The sequence below is a fragment of the Podarcis melisellensis genome (genome assembly GCF_964234715.1).
Source record: "Podarcis melisellensis genome assembly, chromosome: 14".
NCBI classification, from domain to species: Eukaryota; Metazoa; Chordata; class Lepidosauria; order Squamata; family Lacertidae; genus Podarcis; species Podarcis melisellensis.
This window is the reverse complement of record NC_138546.1, coordinates 26,058,510-26,078,072: the sequence shown is the minus strand read 5'-3', so window position 1 is coordinate 26,078,072 and position 19,563 is coordinate 26,058,510. Positions and strand designations below refer to the sequence as shown.

At 46.9% G+C, this 19,563-nt stretch overlaps 1 long non-coding RNA gene across 1 annotated transcript in view; it reads left to right on the top strand.

Moving 5' to 3' along the window:
• LOC309356999 overlaps nt 1-19,563 on the top strand; it is a 401,715-nt gene that overhangs the window by 201,682 nt on the left and 180,470 nt on the right. The gene's annotated exons all lie outside the window — the stretch shown is intronic.

The window sequence follows — 19,563 nt, the reverse complement described above, 5'->3', positions numbered from 1 at the left end:
TTCACCTGCACACACACACACCACACACACACACACCGCCCACTCAATTCCCAGTCCCCAGCTAATTGGTGACCTCTGTATTCCACCAATGAGCAAAGATCCCAATTAGTGCCATGGTTTTTTGAGGTGTGGACACCTGTCTGCAAGGAAGTGGGCTGAGACTAATTTGGCTATGCAAATAGTATTCCACACAGTCCCAGAGGGGGTCTCTGCTCGAGATGTAAATAGGAGGCGAGGTTCGTTGCTGCCGATATAATTATTTTCTAGCTGATTTGAGCAGCTGAATAAATTTAGCATTACCATAAAAAATGAACCGCTATTTTAAAATTGGATGGCTGCTCATAAAGTAGATACCAGGGGCGAAGGAAACGTGGCGTAATTAAGGACTTGCAGATGGAAGGGCTGGAGTTGAAGTGCTAGACAGGATCTGCAAAGGAACAACAGGGCCGGAGGGGGGGGGATAGGATCTGGCCAAACTGGGCTCCCTCTTCTGTCATGGACTGGTTGGATACAGAGGGATAAAGAGAGGCACCAGCCGGGGAACCCCCAAGAGAGCCCAGGGAGTGGGACAACTATCAGTGGTCAGAGGGAGAAGATTGGGGAAAAGGGGATGTTGGAAGCTGAAGAGGTAACAGGGTTTAGTGAGCAGGGAGATTCTGCGGCAGAGAGCAGTCCAGAATCAGATGCAGAAGCTGAGGCTGGAGAGGAGAGGGTCCATCAGGCAGTGATGAAGCAGGCTGCTGGAGAAGCCAGGGGGTCTCCCCCTCCTGCTGTGACCAGCTCCCTTCCTGCCTAGTCTCCCAGGACCAGGAGAGGTATGAAGTGGGAGGAACAAAGGCAACCCCTTCACCTAGTTGCCGGGTAGGAGAACAATAGCTAGTGGGTGTGAACTGAACTGAAAGCAGGCTGGAGGCTGGAGACACAGAGCCCTGCTAGCTTTCTGCTGGATCCAAAGCCGTGACTAATGGAGAAGAAAGATCTGTTGCGTTGTTAATGCTGTGAGCCCCTCCATCTTATGCTCAGGTTGTATGTCTGGGCAAATAAAGTCATATATCCTAAAGGCACCACTGTTTCCACTCACCTTCATTCCAAGGAAACGAAACATGGGTAATGACCTAGAACCTCTCACCGCTCAGAGATTGGGGTATCATGTAACAATATAATGTTTTGGAACAATTGAAAAGGAAATATTTTATCTGATTGTATCAAGCTGTAATAAAGGAGGAAAGAGAAGGGATGCAGTCCCCTCACTCACACCATCGCTGCTGAGAAGTCAGGCTTCTCCTTCCATCAACTACCACCTCTCAGCTGTCATTCCAGTAGACTGCAGAAGAAGAAGGAAGAGGGGAGACGCAGAACCACTCCATCCATACTGTGGGGAGACCAGCTGCTTTTGGTGCCTTCTCTGCTTTTTCACCTCTGCTGGTCAAGAGAAGAACTGTTAATTTAGAACTCATAGCTGAGTTTGCTGCTTTCCTCCGCCCTCCCCAAAATGTTTTCCTTTTATGCTGTGTCTTTTTTAATACTGCAAGCCTGAGCTCTACAGTTGTCTTTCTTTAGCGATCTGTAAGCATCTTTGGCTGAAGGATGGGATGAATTTTTAAAGAAGAAAATAGAATGGAGATTATCCACTATCTTGAGTGCACAGAAATGGGGTAGCTTATAGTTCCTTCAACTGGTCTGTGAGTGATTCGAGACGGCGTGTTGGGAAGGCCCCTGGCAGGCATTCCTTGCTTGTGTAAAGATGATTTGTGGGTTCAAGTGGACAACATGGCTTGGTTTTCACATTCTTCCTCTACCGCATTCCTGGGTACATGATCAGCCTCGTTCTGGCAACTAGAACCCTCCAGCGGGAATCTCCCATTGACTTTGCCACGGCTGATGGAGGCAATGTCACCTTCTGGTTGTGGCGATGCTCATCTCCAAAGCAGGATCATTATTCACTCTGAAAGGCAGGGGAGCTTTCAGAATGTACAAGCCCTGAAGTAACACTGATCAGATCTCACAGACTTCGGATTCTATTTGTTAACAACCATTTTAAGCAGAAATAACTGGCTGGCAGCAGGAAAGGGCAATCCTTTGTTATATAGGGAGGTTCTGCTGCCAGGCTCCATGGGGCCTCTTAAAATCATAGAATTGTAGGGTTGGAAGGGAACCCCGATGGTTATCTAGTCCAACCCCTTGCAATGCATGAATCTTAACGGAAGAATCCTTGACAGGTGCCCATCTGACCTCTGCTCAAAGACCTCCAATGTGAGAGCCAGTGTGGTGTAGTGGTTAAGAGCGGTGGACTCGTAATCTGGTGAACTGGGTTCGCTTCCCCGCTCCTCCACATGCAGCTGCTGGGTTGACCTTGGGCTAGTCACACTTCTCTGAAGTCTCTCAGCCCCACTCACCTCACACAGTGTTTGTTGTGAGGGAGGAAGGGAAAGGAGATTGTTAGCTGCTTTAAGACTCCATAGGGTAGTGATAAAGCGGATATCAAATCCAAACTCCTCCTCCTCCAATGAAGGAGAGTGCACCAACTTCTGAGGTTGTCCGGTCCACTGTCGAACAGCTCAGAAAGTTCTTCCTAATGTTTAGTCAGAATCTCCTTTCTTGTAATCTGAATCCATTGATTCCCCCCCCCCCCGAGCAGCAGAAAACAATCTTGCTCCATCTTCCGATATCTGAAGGTGGCTTCTATGTCACCTCTCAGTCTTTCTTCCAGGCTACGTAGCCACTTTTCACCAGTGCTTTCTCCTGCTGCTAAGAGGATCAACACCCTCACTTTGGGGAAAGGGCTGCCATGGGACAGAAGCTTTGTGTATCAAAGCAAGCCTTGATCCCAACCACCACCATCCTACTAGCCCAGACTTACCCAACCTATGGTCCTCCGGATGTTGTTGGACTCCAACTCCCATCAGCCCCACAATCAGAGATCAAGGGAGTTGTAGTCCGGAGGGCAACAGACTGGGGAAGGCCAAAGGTTCTCCTAATGCCCCTACACAGGTTCCCTCCATCTACTCCATATTGACCGTGGTCATGTGACGCTCTCCAGGTTCCTGCTTGAAACTGCACTGGGCCTTGGGAGGTTAATTTGCTAGGTCAGGAGCTGTTCTCATGAGAACATAAGAAGAGCCTGTTGGATCAGCCAATGGCCCATCTAGCTCAGCATCCTGTTCTCTCGGTGGCTGACCAGATGCCCCAATGGGAAACGCATGAGCAGGATTTGAGCACAAGAAAAGCACCCTTCTCTCCTCTGGTTTCCAGCAGCTGGGATTCTGAAACACTGATGCCTCCAGCTGTGGAAGCAGAACATAGTCATCATGGCTAGTGGCCATCAATAGCCCTCTCCTCCATAAATTTGTCCATCCATCTAGGTTAGTGGCCATCACTGCTTCCTGTGGCAGTGAGTTCCATGGTTTAACTATGCACAGCACGAAGAAGTACTCCAAATGTTGGAGACCACAACTCCCATCAGCCCCTAACCAGCAGGGATGATGGGAGTTGTAGTCCAGCAAGATCTGGAGGGCATCCCCTTGACTACCCTGTGGCCAGACAGAGTAGCATTTCTGTCTCTTTTTAAACTTTGCATTCATAAAATAAGAATTTTAAAACAGGCTGACAGACGGCAGAGAGATTAAGGGAACACAAGCCTGAAACATATGCAGTTCATCATCTATAGGAATACTGCAGCTGAGTCACAATTATTCTTGTTTGTCATCCAGTAATCATTTAATTAAATTCATTCTAACACCTCCTTCCTTATCTGGTTTTGGGCCATTCTCTCCTTCCAACAACATACACATTTTATACCAACATTCTAACATCTCTTTTTTTAGTTAATCCCCTTCTTGCCATAGAAAAACTTACCGGTACCCGCTGAAATTCCTTCCCAGATGCTTCCAGTCACCTAGAAATGGGGGGTTGTTGGTGTCCTCCGGTTCTTAGCCACTGAAACAAATAATGCAATGAAGGCATTTTGTTCTTTCATTTATTAATCACTTACTACATTGATATCCAACCTTTCCTTCAAGGAGCTCAAGGCAACCCATGTGATGAAACTGTGGAACTCACTTCTACAGCGATGGTCACCACCTTGGAGGGCTTTAAAAGAGGATTAGGCAAAGTCACAGAGGAAAAGGCTATTGATGGCTACCAGCCACATTAGAGGCTCGGCTCCGCCTCCACTGTCAGAGGCAGTAAATGTTTGTGGGTACCAGTTGCTGGAAACCCCAGGAAGGGAAAGGGCTCTTGCGCTCAAATCCTGCTTGCGGGTTTCCCACAGGCATCTGGTTGGCCACTGTGAGAGCAGGATGCTGGACTAGATGGGCCATTGGCCTGATCCAGCAGGCTCTTCTTATGTTCTTATATGGTTCCTTCTCAATACCCACCCCCATTTTACTTACCATTTTATTCAACTTATTTGGTTGTACCTTCCCAAGCCCCACCAATAATAACTCATTGTGTTGCAGCTGATGTCACAAGGTTCCATTTATTAAATTAAATATCTATTAATCCAGAACTTCTTTATTTCCTTACACTCAAACATGTCTAAATTCTTGCCCATATTACCAACGATGTGCATTGGATTATTTATACATCTTTTGCAACTCATATGGTGTGTCATACCATAAATACAAGACCTTATTAAACTTTCTTTTGCAGCCACATCAGCCGAGTAATTAAGGCCAACTTGACGTAATCAGAGATAATAATCCTAAAACATTTCCCCATCTATTTTTAACCCCGCTCTTGACATCGTGTAATTCTGATAATTGCCACCTAATACTTCCTTGATAGTAAGCCCTTTTGCAATCTGTGATCAATCAGTATAGTTTCAAATCTTACGAGAGGTCTGGGTGGATATCATTTTCCTTGACAAAGTGCTAAGGCAATTTCTACTTTGCGTAAATTCAAGCGGAGGAACCTGAATCCCTTGTCGAACCAATTCTATATATGGCATCGCTAGTTAAGGATAGCACCTTACCTGATGGCACCAACCTGGAGAGACACAAAAATAAAACTGAGAACTCCTATATGCTAGGGGTAGCCAACAATTCTCAACCCTGACCTTTGTCTGGGGCTGATGGGAGTTGCAGTCAAAAATATCTCAGGGGTATCAGGTTGGGGAGGTCTGGTCTAAATGATCTAAATAATAATGATAATAATAATAAACCATTTAACTCATAAGAGCATAAGAACCTTCTAGATCAGGAAAATGACCCATCTATTCTGGCATCCCATCTCACAGCAGCCAACCAAATACCTCTTACAGGAAACTCAGAAGTAGGACTTGAGCACAAGAGCAACTTTCCCTTCTTGTGGTTTCCAGCAGCTGGTATTCAGAAGAATTGCTGTTTCCAGCTGTGAAGGCAGAGCACAGCCATCATGACCAGGAGCCATTGATGGCCCTCTTCCTGAAGTTGTCTAATCCTCTTTTAAAGCCAGCCAAGTTGCAGGCCACCATTTCCTCCTGTGGGAGAGAGTTCCATAGTTTAACTATGCACTGCACGAAGAAGTCATTTCTCTTATCTGTGTGGAATCTTCCAACATTCAGCTTCCTTGGATGTCCACGAGTTCTAGTTTTATGAGAGAGGGAGAATTGCTTTTCTAGATCTGCTTTCTCCATGCCAGGTATCACTATATAAACTTCCAACACGTTGCCTCTCACTTTGCCTTTTTCCAAACTAAAAAGTCCCAAATGCTGCAACCTTTCTTCATACGGGAGTCGCCCCATCCCCTTGATCATTTTGGTCGGCCCTTTCCAAACATTTCCCAACTCTACAACATCCTTTTCCAACTCTACAACGTTTCTGAGCTCAATTCAAAGTGTTGGTGCTGAACTTTAAAGCCCTAAACTGCCTCGGCTCAGTATACCTGAAGGAGCATCTCCACCCCCATCGTTCTGCCCGGACACTGAGGTCCAGCACTGAGGGCCTTCTGGCAGTTCCCTCACTGCGAGAAGCCAAGTTACAGGGAACCAGGCAGAGGGCCTTCTCGGTAGTGGCGCCCGCCCTGTGGAACGCCCTCCCATCAGATGTCAAGGAAATAAACAACTAGCTGACTTTTAGAAGACATTCAAAGGCAGCCCTGTTTAGGGAAGTTTTTCATGTTTGATGTTTTATCACTTTTTTATTGTTATTATTAATATTCTGCTGGGAGCCGCCCAGAGTGGTTGGGGAAACCCAGCCAGATGGGTGGGGTATAAATTATTATTAATATTATCATCATCATCCTTTTTGAGGTAAGGTAACCAGAAGTGCACACAACACTGTGGTACCTCGGGTTAAGAACTTAATTCGTTCTGGAGGTCCATTCTTAACCTGAGACTGCTCTTAACCTGAGGTACCACTGTAGCTAATGGGGCCTCCCGCTGCTGCCACACCACTGCCACACGATTTCTGTTCTCATCCTGAAGCAAAGTTCTTAACCCGAGGTACTATTTCTGGGTTAGTGGAGTCTGTAACCTGAAGCGTCTGTAACCTCAAGCGTCTGTAACCCAAGGTATCACTGTATTCCAAAAGTGGTCTCACCATAGATTTGTCCATCAGCATTAGGATACTGGCAGTTTTATTTTCAATGCCTTCCTACTGATGGCCTGTTCCTGCATGCCAGTCATCGACCGACTTTACCCTAAAGCCACACGTCAGGTGGCAGCTTAAGATTTGCTCTACATGTCTGCACTCAACCAGCCCCTTCTAAAAATTTCCCCTCTTTAAAGCAATGACGGCGCATCGATGCTGAAGTCTAACTGCAGGCTATTTCCTTCAATTGATTTGTATCGTTGCATCCTATTCCTCAAAGGTTTGTCAACATTAATTTTCATGCGCCTAACACTTTGCAAACACCGGCCAACTTTTTAAAATTAATGAGTTCTGATGGAGATTGAACGCCTCCCCTTTCTCCATCGCAGCAGGGAGCCAGGACTGCCAGGATAATAATAATAAAAATGCTATCAGCATAACATTTGTGAAAGCAGAGTTATTAACACACAAAAAAACCACAAACCACAAAAAAGAGCCTTCGCTGGCAGCAAGACTGATTCTCGAATGCCTGATTATTCTTAATATCTAAGGAGAGGTGTTCCTGTTCTCGTTCCTTAGGACAAGCCACATTTCCCATAATAACGCCAAATTCTTTGAACTTGAGTCAGAGATTTCTTTGGTTGACCTGAACTTTTTGGAACCAGATCAGCCACAGCGACTCAGGCATTCCTAATAAATTCCAGCCTGTGGAATTTGTTTTCCAAAGGCCGCAGTCTCCGAAAGGACCCCCTTCTTTTCGACTTGCACTCAACGTGTTGGCCAGCGATAAAGCGAGGAGGGGCACTCTGAGGGCCTGAGCGGGTGCCAAAACCTGACTCCTGAGAGCTCAGACACAAAGAAGGAGGCAGTCGTTGATGGCCTGTTTATAAGACCCCCTCTGGAAAGTGTTTGGTTTCAGATGGGCTGCATTATAGTGCAATTGTAGGTTAAGTAACTCCCTGGCGAGGGGCCTGATGTGGAAAAACACACTGCGACAATCAGATAATGCCGGGATTAAGCGAGGCAAGAGCAACAGCTACCGAAAGAGGAAATCTGAGCAAGCGGCGGGAGGGCTGACTGGCCAATGTGGCCTCATCCCAACTGCCTTGTCTAGGCAGGAAGTCTGGAAGGGCAAAGGGCAAGAGGCAGAGAAGGAGCTAGCTTGCCAATGTGGACATCTCAAGGCCAGGGGAGGGGGCCGTCTCCCACAAAGGCCCATCTTCTGACTCCCAAAGCAGACAGCTCACAAGCAGTCCATGAATAATGAAGGCCAGACGCCATGGCTCCTAGCAAGCCCTCGGTACTGAGAGACACACTGTTCCAGAACATGAAGGGTCCATTGCCCTCATTTTGGTCAAATCCCTTTTAAAAAGTCATCTAAGATTTGTAGTTGTCACCATCACCTCTAGTGGAGAATGGTCTAGATCATCCATCATGTACATATGCCTTGAGTCCTAAAACTGGGGTGTGTGTCTTCCAGGCTGCGCTCCCGTGTGAGTCTTGTGACCCACACAAGTTCATGGAGCCCAAAGGACACACTTTCTTCAGAGGAGGAGCACTTTTTTTCCAGGCAAGATCACAGCACCCAAAATGGCCGCCATTTTCTCTCACAAGAGAAAACAGGATGTCCCATTTTTCACGGGGTATCGGGAGGTGAGAATATGAGAAGAGTCTGCTGGATCAGGCCAAAGCAACTTGCTCTCACAGTGGTCCACCAGGATTTGATACGTGAGCATTTTATATGTTCTGTCTCCATGGTTAGATACAGTAATGTTTCTCAATGCCAGTTGCTGGAAGTCCAGGAGGGAAGAGGGCTCTTGTGCTGGGATCCTGCTTATGGGTTTCCCACAAGAAGCATCTATCTGGCTGGCCACTAAGGGAACTGGATGCTGGACCAGATGGGCCCCTTTTGGTCTGTTCCAGCAGGACTCTTGTGATGTTCTTACATTCTTTGGTGGAAGACCTTCCAGGTCAGAGGCCAGTTCTTTGAACTGAGGTTGTGGTTATCAAATAGGACCCCAAGGAGCCCTAAAAGGCCAGTTATCAATACTCTGGATATGTAAGGAAAGACTTCATAGAATCATAGAACCTCCAGATTGGAAGAGACCCTAAGGGCCATCTAGTTGAGCGCTCTGCAGCACAAGAATTGCAGTTATTATCAGGCTTTGTGGCTGATTTTCAAGATATTGGAGGCAGAACCTTTGCAGCCGTAAAAAGAAACAGAATGGAAAGGCCTGTGCAGATGGCAAGCCCCAGCGCCTTCAGCTCCCATCTATATTTGGAATAAACAAAGAAGTTTGCAGCAGCAGCAGCGTCCTTAAGTACTGCTAGTTCTTGGTGATATAATTCACTTTAATCTTTTAAGCATTTGACAGTATTTGCTTGAAAGAAGGAGCAACAAGTACATAATTATTGCACTAATTAAGCTGCCAAAACAGAATCCTGCCGCACGGAGCACCTTTGGAAGAGGGAGCCCTCGATTCATTAGCATCTGCTGTAAGCTTATTAATCACCTAACAGGCAATTAGCAAGCTGTTACTGTTTGAGACTGGTATGTAAATAAATTCTTGGGTTAATTTCTTCCTCTGATAATAAAGAAAACATTATGAAAATTAGCTAAGCGACAATGTAAATGATCTTGACTGTTAATTATATGATGCTGTTACATGTGCGGCAGGCCACGCACGAGGTAGGCGACGGATCCCTCTATCAGCACACCGGTTCGAACATGGAATTGTTGACACAGATAGCAGGCGCCTTTGCTCCCCGGCAAATGACAGGTATTTCCTTTCACCCAATCTGTCTATTTGGGGTTATCTCATCCCATGTTTTTGCCGAGCTTAAGTTCACCCCACTTCTACGCCAGTTTGCAAACATTTCTAAAGTCCATATGAAAATCTTCACAACAAGAGTTTTGCCTGCATTTCCCATAATACACACCTTTTTGCAAGCTGTTCCCACTATTATAACACATTGTTGCATTTCAACTGCTCCTAGCCACGATACCTGGGTTCTGCCTTCACTGATGGGCAGGGCTGTCTTAAGCATATGTGGCGCTGGGATGCAAAAATCTGCCCGGCAACCCCCCCTCCCAGGTTGCCCAGTCCTAGGCACGCAGGAGGACGGAGCCAGCTGGCCGCCTCAGTGTCTTGCTGGCTCGGTCACCCCTGAACTCGTGGCGCAGAGCTGCCCGCAGCAGAAGAGCCCACTGTGGCGCTCCAACCAATGAGCAGGCTCTTCCCCGGATTCAACTCTTGGGCCTCCGATTCCCTGAGAGCCTGGTGGGTAAGACGGCCCTGCTAATGTGAGGCAGTAGATTTCTCAATGCCCGTTGCTCAGAATCTAAAGTGGGGAGGGTGATGCTATTGAACTCATGTCCTGCTTGCACCCTTCTCACTGTTGGGAAACTGTATGTGCAGCTACTCACACAGAGTCAATTAAGGTTTGGCAGACAGCCAGAAGGCAATCTGAAGGAGTAAGTTTGCCTGGTGATAACAGAGGCATGGAGACTGCTCCCTGATTGGTCAAGCTCTTTCAAGGGAGTGATAATTAATAGCCTACTAACTGGAATGTGTTAGTTCAGTGTTCAGTATTCAGAGGTTCAGAGTTCTGTGTGTCAGTGTAGGAGTTGTGAGTCATGTCAGAGAGAGCTAGCTAAAGATCTGCGTTCTGTTCCTGTAAATGGCCCACTGTATATAATAAACACCTAACTACAAGTTCCTGGTTCCTGCTTCGTCTATCCTGTCTGCAACCAAGCTGCCAATTGCTTCTGTGGATTCTGCATGTACTCTGCTAGGTCTGGCTAAGGTCCTGCAACTAGTTGGAATGTTGCGAAACACCAAATAGGTTTTGCCAATACTGACTGAGGATGCTGACTGAGATAGGCCATTGGCCTGATGCTGCAGTTTGTAGAAAAGGCGAGTAAGGACTCAGATACATTAGTTTTTAAAATAATAATAAAAAGAAACATTTTAAACGTGTTATAACACTGTGACACCAGATAGCGCTGTGGAGTTCCGTCTTTTGGCAACATGATTTCCCATTGTGAGGTTTACAACGCGTTTTCCTGAAACGTTTTTGTTTTTTTATGTGTCTAGATCCAGCCTAAGAGTCAACATGATAAGCCTAAGAGTCAACATGGCATGGAGGAAGTGGGTCGAGAAAAGTATTTCTCCTTCTCTTATAACACTAGAACTCATGGACATCCAAGGAAGTACATAGTTCAACCATGGAAGCCTCTCCGACAGGAGGAAGTGACGACCTGCACCTTGGCTGGCTTTAAAAGAGGATTGGAAAAATTCATGGCGGAGAGGGCCATCCATGGCTTGAAGTCATGATGGTTGTGCTCTGCCTTCACAGTTGGAGGCAGCATTGCTGAATACCAGTTGCTGGAAAACACAGGAGGGGAGAGTCGCTCTGGTGCTCAGGTCCTGCTGAACTAGACACTGGACTAGATGGGTCGTCCGCTTGATTCATCAGATTCTTCTTATTTTCATGCAGATTCACATGTGCCTTCATTATCCAGCTGATTGACATCTGATGCCCTTTTAGAATGTGTTGTGGATTATTGGGTTGTCTTTGTTTTTGTTTTTATTATGCATTTTGTGTTTTAATTTTGTGATTTCGTGCTGTGAACTGTCCTGAGATCTACAGATATAGGGTGCTTTACAATTTTAATTTAATAACACTACTAATAATAATAATAATAATTGGGGCACAAGGTTCCCTAAATTTATACAAATTTAAAGGTGAATGAATGAATGATTGAATGAATAACAGCTTCTGAGGCCCACAGCTCCCCTGATCTCTGGCTATTGGCCAAGCTGGCTGCTGGGGCTGCTGGGAACTGTAGTCCAACAACATGGGGAGAGGGGCAGAGGTTTCCCTGACCCAGATTCCTCCCAAGGCAGCCCACAGCATAGGCTCTGAAGGGCCCTCCAGCGCACGCAAAACTCATCCTACCAAAGTGCTCTCCTGCCAGAGTGGAGGATTGCCAAGCAGCCCGAGCTCATTAAGAACCTTGTTAATTTTAACTCTTCTATCAACATCACTGACCCCCATAATTATGAGTGCTGGAGGCATGCACAATATGAAAGCCGCACCGCAGAAGGCTGAAAATGGGTAGTCTGAGGGCCGCAACTGACGTGGGTTTAATACGTGGCAGGCAGCGGCTGGAGAGTTGTTTTTTCTTGACCAATTGGAGGGGTGGGGAGCCCAATTCTTCTGGTGAAGGCAGCATGTGAGAAAGGGAAGCTTGTCTCTTCATTTCCCCTCTGAGATCAGAATGGGGGGGGGGATCTTGAGGGCAAAACAACAACAACCCCATCCCACCAGTTGGGACTTCCCCGCTCCCTAGCCTCGCTGCACAGGGAGGCAATCTTCATTCCAGTCTTGTGGGGGGTAAAAAGATAAGCTTCTCCTTCCCATGTTTTGCCTTCACAAGTGAGAATCCCCCCCCCCAAAAAAATACTAAACACACACTTCAAAATACATAGCTACTTGCAAAAGGTATAGTGCTGTAGTGGTTAGAGTGTTCAACTAGGAACTCAGAGAGCCCAGAGTTCAAATCCTCACTTGCTGGGAGTGACTCCAGATCTCTTGGGGCTCAAGCCCAGCGCTGCTGAAAATCCTGTAATCATCAGAGCTGGCCCAGTACATTTTATTCCTGCTGAGCAGCCCAGGAGTTGGGCTACAGCATTTCCTGAAATGGTTTGTGGAAAGCAAATCTCCCCAATTCAGTGCTATTTCATTACCACCAGCTTTTCCCAACCTCTGGATGTTTTGGACTACACTCTCATGAGACCCAACCAGCATGGCCACATTGACTGAGCCTGATGGGCGTTGTAGTCCACAACATCTGGAGGGCACCAGGTTGGTGGCGGGTGGCCTAAGCAATTCAGAACCAACTACTTCTCAATGAACCCTATCATCTATCTATCTATCATCTATCTCTATCTATCTATCATCTATCTATCTATCATCTATCTATCTATCTATCTATCTATCTATCTATCTATCTATCATCTATCTATCATCTATCTATCTATCTATCTCTATCATCATCTATCTATCATCATCTATCTATCTATCATCTATCTATCTATCTATCTATCTATCTATCATCTATCTATCTATCTATCTATCTATCTATCTATCTATCTATCTATCTATATCTATCATCTATATCTATTTATTTATTTATCTATCTATCATCTATCTATCATCTATCTATCATCTATCATCTATCATCTATCTATCTATCTATCTATCATCTATCTATCATCTATCTATCATCTATCTATCTATCATCTATCTATCATCTATCTATCTATCATCTATCTATATCTATCTATCTATCTATCTATCTATCTATCTATCTATCTATCATCTATCATCATCTATCATCTCCCTCTTTTTGACACAGAGTAATATCACAAGATCCTGAACACATATTGGGTAAAAAGCTACCTCCAAGATCTGTTTGAAGTTTTGTTCCTCAGAATGGATTGATTAATAGGCGGCTTAAAGAGGCGGGAAAGGAAGTCACTACAAGAGAATTTCATTCAGCATTTCCCCCCTTATTTATTTTTATAAAAAAACAAGGCCAACATGGATATTGACATGGATTTAGAGTTCAAAGGGGGAGTGGGGAAATAATGAATAGTGAAAATTGTTCCAACATGTATCCAGGAACAAATGGCAGCAGAGTCTGGGAATCTGAAACTTTGACCTGAAAGAGCTTTTACATCCTATATAGAGCTATTTTTAGAGTCAAGTGGACTTTGCAGCCAAACTGCAACATCAACAGATTCATATTTCCATCGCAGAACCCCAGGCACCTCCGTTGCATTTCAAAATCACAACACACAGAATCTTTTGCACCAAAGCCAAATCGTTCCCAGTTCAGAAATTTAACACTTCTATCCATCTAAGCTCAAGCCATACTGGGAGGGGGAATATGCACTGGGAAATTTGTGACACTTGTTTGTGATGAAAACAACTAAGCAATAAACAAACAGCACAAGAGAAGGGAAAAGCAGGTTACTAGTAACTTTGTTGCACACATTGGATCTCTCTGCTGTGCACTCTTAAAAGTTACCTATCTACTAGTGCAAATAACAACATCAACAACAACAACACCCCTTCCTTATTTTTAAAGCCATCTTTTTGACACAGAGTGATATCTCAAGAACATGCTGGGTTTTTAAAACATACCGGTACCTTTTATTGGGTTTTATAAACAAGGATCCTAGGAATAACAAATGATGCAAATAAATAGACCAAGTCTCCTTATGCCATCTGCATATCACAAAAACAGCACAATAAATTTGCAGTAGTATCCACAACATATGGTTCATTATTAATGGTAACTGTGTAAGTTCTTGGTTCACGAATTGGTTTAAACAAAAACAAAGGGGAAACAGCACAGAACAGAGTTAACAGCTGACATTCAACATCACATAGCTCAGCACCTAATCAGGAGCCCTGGTGGTTGTACTTAGATTCAGCATGAGTGATAGTCATTTTTCCTCTTATGTTACCAATGAAACAATATAAAGTGCTGTTATATTAATGAACGTCGGAGGGGGTTCAAAGTGAAGATGATGGCTTATGTTTAAATTTAAATTTGGATGAACTAGATTGAGCTTAAATACTGATCCAGGGCAGGGAGGGGGAGCGCTTTTCTCGAACAACAGCATGAGAACATAAAAAGAGCCTGCAGGATCAGGCCAGTGGCCCCTCCAGTCCAGCATCCTGCTCCACAGTGGCCAGCAAGATGCCCCAATGGGAAACCCACAAGCAGGATTTGAACACCCTCCATACCTGCAGTTTCCAGCAACTGGTATTCAAAAGCATTGCTGCTTCTAACTGTGGAAGCAGAGCATAGCCATCATGGCTAGAAGTCATCAATAGTCTTCTCCTCCATGAAGATGGCCAACCTTTTTAAAAGCCATCCAAGTTGGCGGCCACCACTGCCTCCTGTGGGAGGGAGTTCCACAGTTTAACTATGCGCTGCGTGAAGAAGGACTTCATCAGTCCCAAATCTTCCAACCCTCAGCATCTTTGGTGGTCCACGTTCTGTCTGGCACCAACTGAGGAGACACACTCCATTCCTTTGTGTCCTGTCCTAAATGTCATTGTTTTTCAGAACCCACCAGGACATCTTAGGGATCTAAGGGATTCTTGCTCACTCACATCCTCCCCAATGACAAAGTGGAGACAAAGTGCCATCGATTCACCCGTTAAAGGCTTCCTGGATGAGCCCCCAGGGCAGTTAGCCAAGCAAAATTGGATGCCTTGTTTTAAAAGCAGATTTGTTAAGTAGGTATTGACGAGCTGTGGAATAGCTTCGTGGGGAGCAGCTATTTTTAAAAAAGCATCAGCAACAACAACAGTGCAGGAAACAACCCTCCACCACTTTCCATGGCCCCAGTGGGCTTCAGCTGAGCAAAGTCCATCCCGGTTTCTCCAAATGAATCTGTCTCATGAAATGACGGGGAAATATAGGCAGTGAGAAAAAAGGAATTCCTGGTGCGAAAAATGCCTCTATTGATCACCAGGTGGCTGGGATGATTAAAACCGACCTTGTCTATAGACCCGCCAACAGATAACAAAGGTCATAGTGAAGTAAACAGCTCCCTAATGGTTTAGAGGGGTGTAGCGTGCAGGTTGAACACGGGTGTAAATCTATCTATTGAATAAATGCCAATGTACACAGAAGATGCTGTTTGGGGAGTCTCCCTCCACACACACACACACACACACACACACACACACACACACTCCACCCCACCCCTTCCCTTTCCAGAAAGAAAACACACACAAAAGAATAAACCAGATGTAGACAAGGGAACCACGACACAGCAGAGAGGAAGAGATCAAGGGAGAAGGCTATCTCATGGAAGATAAGGCTATCCAGGGGCGTCTTACCCATAGAGGCTAGTGGCGCGGGGTGCCGGGGTGCCGGGGCACCATGTTCTGCAGGGTGCCAGGGAAGAGACTGTGGCTGGACGTGGTGCCTCCTGGCATCAGCTCACCACCCTTGCCCGCCTCCGCCATGCCGCGCCAAAGCAGCGCCGCACCTGGAGCCTCCGTCTGCTGTGGCCACCGTGGCACAAAGCGGCCAGCTGAGCCCGGAGGCGCCACATCCAGCCTCTGCCTCTTTCCCACTGGAGGAGCTGCCCTCCAGCCGCTGCCCGCCTCCTCCAGCCCCACCGGCAGCGCCGTCCTCCCTAAAAAAAGGTGGACAACCCTGGGAAACGGGGAGCAACAGAGGGAGTGTGCTGGTCCCGGGGGGGGAGGTTACCATGTGGCATGGTCCGTGTCCGGTCCGAGGCTGAAGCGGGGTCCAAGGCAGGGAGTCAGGCGTGGTCAGGAACTTTGGCAGAAAACAGGACAGGGAGCTGGCAGGAACAGGTAACCAACGATGTTGCTCCCGCAACCTGGGACTGGGCGGGCTGGCCTTTATCTCCTCTGAGGCATAGGGCGGCCCCAGTCCACAGGTGACTCACCTCTCCTGGCCTGGAGGCGAGCATTCCTCCTGCGAGAACTTAGTTCCCTCCACCTCTCTGTCCTGAGCCTCTGCAGCTCAGGAGAGGCTGGAGGGTTACTGGACCCAGAGGCAACCTCACCTTTCCCTGACAGGGCTGGGAGAGGAGCACCTGCAGGCAATGGGTCTTCAATCACCTCCGGAGCCAGAGCAGATTCAGCTGGTGTCTGCTCCTGAGGATCCGGCACAGGTGAGGGCCCTTCAGGTTCAAGCCCCTGCCCCAGCTCAGCCGGCCCTGGAGGCGGGGACTCCTGTGCAGGCTAGGATTCCTTAGGTTCAGCCTCTGAATCAGATTCCCAGGCCATCACAGGGAGCTTTGCACCGCGGTGCCAGATATGCTTAAGACGGCCCTGAGGCTATCAAAGGGTATCAGTGGCTACCAGCCATGTTGGAGGTCATGCGCTGCCTCCACATTTGGAGACAGTGATGCTTCTGAATGCCATTGGCTGGAAGCTGCGGGGGGGAGGGCTCTTGTGCTCATGTCCTGCTTGCTGGTTTCTCATTCTGGGCCTCTGGATGACCACTCTGAGAACAGGATGCTAGAATAGATTGACTCCTGGAATGGAAATCTGGTCCAGCCACCTCTTCTTCCCCCCCCCCATCACTTTCCCTCTCTCCCTGCCCCCACTCTCCAAAGCAGGGAGGGGGTCCCGCCAAACCTCACGGCTTAGCTACATTCTGTGACTGACACAGAAATAAACAGTTTGCCCCCCAGCCAGGCTGTTTAAACAGGAAAAGCCGTCAGATTTTTGAAAGCAGCCCCAGGCTAGAAAGTTCTCTTCAAACCCCCAAACTGCCAACGAGACCCCGGGGGGGGGAGAGAGCCGCCATAGCTCACACTTTGATTGCTTGCAGCGCAGGCACATCACACAGCCCAGCGCCTCAACGCAGCCAGCCATGTTCTGTCAGAGGGAGTCCTGCGGGAGTTGGACTCCTGCCTGCCTTGATCTCGGCTGACTGAAAGGGGCCTCGCCAGTGCGGACGCAGCCTGGAGATTAAATATAAGAGCTCCTATTATAGGATGCAGGCTAGAGGCAAACAGGCAGAGCCTGCAGGAAATTCACTGCTGTTAGGACTAACCAAGGAGTGATAATCATAATAGAATAATAGAACTGCAGAGTTGGGAGGGTCCCCCAAAGGTCATCCAGTCCAACCCCTGGCGAATGCAGGAATCACAGCCAATCATGCCAAGCCATTCTGAGTCCTTCCTTCTTCTGTCTGCCACACCCAACAGGCAGCAGGTGAAGAACACTATATCCATTAAGAGGGACAGGGAAAACTTTTTGGCCTGGAGGACCACCATTGGTCACACCATTGGGCTAACATTTGGGGGAGGTAAAGGACCCTTGGATGGTTAATTCCAGTCAAAGGTAACTATGCAGTTGCGGTGCTCACCTTGCTGCCAAGGTGAGGGAGCCGGCGTTTGTCCACAGACAGCTTTCTGGGCCACATGGCCAGTGTGACTAAACCGCTTCTGGTGTAACGGAACACCGTGATGGAAACCAGAGCGCACGGAAACGCCGTTTACCTTCCCACCACAGCGGTACCTATTTATCTAATTGAACTGGTGTGCTTTTGAACTGCTAGGTTGGCAGAAGCTGGGGCAGAGCAACGGGAGCTCACTCCAGCATGGGGATTCAAACCGCCGACCTTCTGATCGGCAAGCCCAAGAGGCTCAGTGGTTTAGACCACAGCGCCACCCGTGTTATTAAAAACAGCATGCCTGTAACTTATGCACATTCAATTTGTGCACATTCAGCTTTATGTACATGGCAAAAAAAAAAAAAATTAAAAGGGGGATGAGGCTCTGGGGGAAATGACTTTGGCAATCCCACCCACCACTGAATCCAATTTGTTTTAACTCAGTGTAAAAACCTTCCTGAATACACTGATGGTGTTGTATGTAGAAAAAAGTACAAAATGGAGCAGAGCCAGGGCGGAAGCCAAGCCAAGAAAACATCCCACTCCCATAGCGGATTGGCATGCAGGAGGAGGAGGAGGACCCAAGAGCCTTTCACTATGAACACATCCAATGGTGCCAAGTAAGGCTGGGTGCCTTCCAGAGAGCATCCTGGTGCTTGTTATCCTTCCAGAAGGATGCTGGCATGGCAGAGGGAGGCAGTGGCACAAAAAGAGATTGCCCAGCGAGGAAGGAAATGGCTCTGTCAAATTCTTCAAGATTCTTGTAAAAGGAAGCCGATGGGGGTGAGGACAGGGTTAATCATGGCCAACCAGCCAAGAGCAGAAGCTCAGCAGGTAGAGCAGGAGACCCTTAATCTTAGGGTTGTGGGTTCAAGCTCCACATAGGGCAAAATATTCTGCACGGCAGGGAGTTGGACCACTAGGTGAGCCTCTACAATTCTGTGGTTCTAAGCTGCTCAGGATGGGCAGCATCCTGTACTCTTTCCCCTCACTCCGTCTCCTCATCCCCTAGACCCATAGGTCCCAAAGTGGGCAGTACTGCCCCCTTGACAGGGGGGGATTCCTGGGGGGACTAAGAGGCAGGGGGACAGCAAGGGGACCCTGGAGGTGTCTATGACATTGAAAAGCTGGTATCGTTGGATCAAGTTCTTCAATATTGTTGAAAGAATTAAATGATATCGTTTCAATTGGATTTGGAATAAAAGGGGCTGTTTTGAATGTTATTGTGTTTTTTAATTTTTTAATCATTTATCTATTTATCGTTTATTTTATTTTATTATTTATTATTTTATTATTTATCTTCCTTGGTGGGTCATGCAAACCACTATTCTGAATAGTGCTTTTTATAGGGTAGTGAGGACTGGGGATGAGTTCATGGAACCAAAGGGCCGGTGGCACCCAAAGCTTTGGGAACCGCTGGTCAAGACTATGCAAATGGGAACTAGCAAGGTGTATTGGAACAGCAGAGCATCTCCCTAATGCACAGAGCTGCCAGATGATCGCATGACTAGATCCATAGCTTGTGGGTCAGTTCTTCTGTTTATGAAACTGTACATTATCCTAATGCGTCATCCACCATTTGAAGATGGCCCCTATTCTGAAGTTTCAGTAAGAGGCACATTTTATTCCAACTGGGTTGTTGTTTGAAAAGGCAGGAAGATCAACGCCTAAAAATCGACATCCCTTTTATTCCACCCTGTCCATGCAGCAGCTGTCTGAGTCCTGCAAGGAATTCTGGGGTCAGAGTACAGCAAAACACACCAACCCTCCTTGCGTGTCAATGCAAGGGCGAGAGGTGGCAGCTCTGTCCTTCTGCATAACCGACTTCTGAACGATTAAAGACCTTCTCTGTTCATTCAGAACAGCGGGACACCTTCTTTGCTTGTGGTGCAAAAGGATTTCCCTCCCTTCTCTCTCCTGTTTCCCAACCGGACCTCATCTTGACCAGAAACGTTATGAAGAGCCGCCGTTCTCCATCCTCCATAATAACCTTCAACTAACCTTTAAGCAGGAGTGAATAATTTAAATCTTATTTTCATATCAATGGCAGAGTCAAGCCAAGCAATTATCTTTTATCCGCAG